Genomic DNA, 3,008 nt, shown 5'->3' on the forward strand with positions numbered 1-3,008 from the left:
TATATATATATATATATATATATATATATATATGTGTGTGTATATATACGACGGTCTTCTTTCACCTTCCATCGACCAAATTCACTCACAAGGCTTCGCTCGGTGCGAGGCTTTAGTAGAATACACCTGCCTAAAGTGTCCCGAAGTAGGACTAAACCTGGAACTATGTGGTTGATAAACAAGCTTCTTACCATACAGTCATGCTTGGTTTCAAATTCTGGCACAAGGCCAGCAATTTTAGTGGAGGAGTTAAGTCGATTACATCGACCCCAATACTCAGCTGGTACTCACATTATCAACCCCGAATGGATAAAATTCAAAGTCGACCTCAGTGGAATTTGAACTTAAAACGTAAAAACGGGCGAAATACTGTGAAGCAATTAACCAGGCGTGCTATTCATTCTGCCAGCTCACCGAACCATTTTGCTACCAGCAATGATATTTTGCATACTCCATGTTGATATCAAATGTATATATATGCCTGTATGTATGTATGTATGTATGTATGTATGTATGTATGCATGCATGTATGTATGTATGTATGTGTGTGTGTACCTATGTATGGGCGTGTGTGTGAAATAATCACACACACACTCGCTGTTTGCATTTTCTGCTGTTTACGTATTTTTCCATAAATAGTAAGTTATCTTTGTCAGTTCTGTTTTTCCCCCCTCTATCATGCTTGGCATGATCTAGCGATGTAAAATGCAGATGTCTTACTCAAAGATGTACATAAGAAACTTACTACGACTGCTCAATAAACACTAAAGGATATCTAAACATTCATTTTTGTTTTTGTTTTCATTATAATGTGCTTATGTTTTCTAACTCCTGTTTATTCTCATAAAATGCGTTTAACTTTTGCATGCATTACTATCGGCTATAATAGTGTTATGCTGACATTGAGAATAAATTTTGGATGCAAGTCTGAAAATGTTTGAAGAATATTTTAAGAAAGAAAATGTTCTCAGTATCTCTTGTTTTGTTTATCTTTATTTCTTCTTTAGTTTCCTAGTTTAATTTTATGTTCTGCTTTCTTAAACCGACATCGGCACGTTTATATCATGACTATTCTAATAAATGTCTCCAGTTGGGACTCAAGGTCTATCATAGAAGAAATTCTTGAAAAGATGGTATTAGTTGATATCATCGGAAGTTATTTCATGGAAAGGATGAAAGTTGATCTCGATGCGATTTAAGCTTAGAATGTAAAGAACCGAAGTTCTAACGATTCTGTCTTCAAAAATATTTCATTTTGTCACTAGATTCAACCTACTTAGGCTTACCGTTTAATTTAGTTTTCTTGTATTTGGTGCTTAATTATACGTTGTATGTAAACAGTGATTTTTTTTTCTAGATTATACATTTTCGTTAATATTTTAAAACGTTGACCCGTGTGAATCAAAAAATAATTCTGATAGTGTCCCTTGTTCCCCTTTGAGTTCAAATTATATTTTCCCTGGACCCCTACTTTCGTTACATTATATATTTCTTGGTCCGTGTTAATGATTCTATATTTACGTCAGTGGCATAAAAAAGTCGAAATTCTGTAATACTTTCTTGGATATCAATGATATTTCTTTCCGCAATATCTCTAAGCTAACTTTTCTTTGATGATATCCATTACAGAATCAACTGAGTGTGTGTGTGTATGTATGTATGTATGTATGTATGTATGTATGTATAACAAAAGCGGTACTGTCTTTCCAAGAAGGGAAAAATATAGGCAAATTTGTGGTTGAAAATGCACCTAAATTAGAAAAACTTGTAATTGTTTGAAATATATTTATTTATAAATATACCAATCTAGTTTCAACAATATGTTCTGTTTATCAATGGTAAAAATTTAGAATTATGAATTCTTTAACGAATCAAAAATCGAATCCGCTCCGGGAAAAAGAATTATAAATACACTGGATTCCAAAACACCTTTACAAGCAAAACTTCCTCCACACGACGGAAAGAGAATCACAAAAACTGTAAACCGAATCCCTTCTTTTACTATCTTCATTTCCCCCTTGTTGTTTCTCCCTCTTAACTCCGTATGACTGAAACTTTGATGATATTTATTTCTTGTCGATCACTAAACACTTTTGAACTTTCTACATTTAAACAAGTTGATGCACAGTTTTTTTATTATTGAGTGTTATGAACATTTAAACTTGTCAACATTGAAACTTTTAAACATGTTTTTCTAAGTCATAATTCTAAATTTTTACCATTGATAAACAAAAAATATTGTTGAAACTAGTTTGGTGTCTATGTAAGTAAATGTGTTTTAAGCAATTACAAGTTTTTCAAATTTAGGATATATATATATCTGCGCATGTGTTAATCATATATATATATATATATATATACATGTGCGTATGTTAATCATATATATATATATATATATATATGATTAACATACAGTGAGGACGAGTAACCAACCAAAAACTCGAGTCCGTGTGTATCACGTAAGGCTAGAGACTGGAGCGATGACCTCCCCTCGCAAATACTAATCGGACAAAGACTGTATCGTTTGCCAGCTGGAGGAGATGTCTTCCTGGAACTATAAACGTCAGTAGCACTGTCCTGTATAGGACGCCACACTTAGCTGGCAAATATATGTTTAATTCCGTACCGCTACTGTTTATATCTAGCTCAGAGATTTAATATAACATATCTCTCTCTTTTACGAGATCAGCGACAGTTGGTCACTAGAAAAGTATGCAGTAATTTGCGAGTGGAACGAGCTTTCATCACTAGCTAGTGATTAACACGCGCCAAGGACGAGTAAACCACCCAGAAACTCGAGTCCGTTTGTATTACGTAAGGCTAAAGATGGGATCAATGACCTCCCCTCGCAAATGCTAATCAGACACAGAATGTGTGTCGTTAACCAGCTGGAAGAGATGTCTTCCTAGGACTATAAATGTCAGTAGCACTATCCTGTATGGGATACCACACTTGGTTGGCAAATATATGTTACGATATATATATATATATATATATATATATATATA

This window comes from Octopus bimaculoides, chromosome 2, assembly GCF_001194135.2.
Source record: "Octopus bimaculoides isolate UCB-OBI-ISO-001 chromosome 2, ASM119413v2, whole genome shotgun sequence".
Taxonomy (NCBI): Eukaryota; Metazoa; Mollusca; class Cephalopoda; order Octopoda; family Octopodidae; genus Octopus; species Octopus bimaculoides.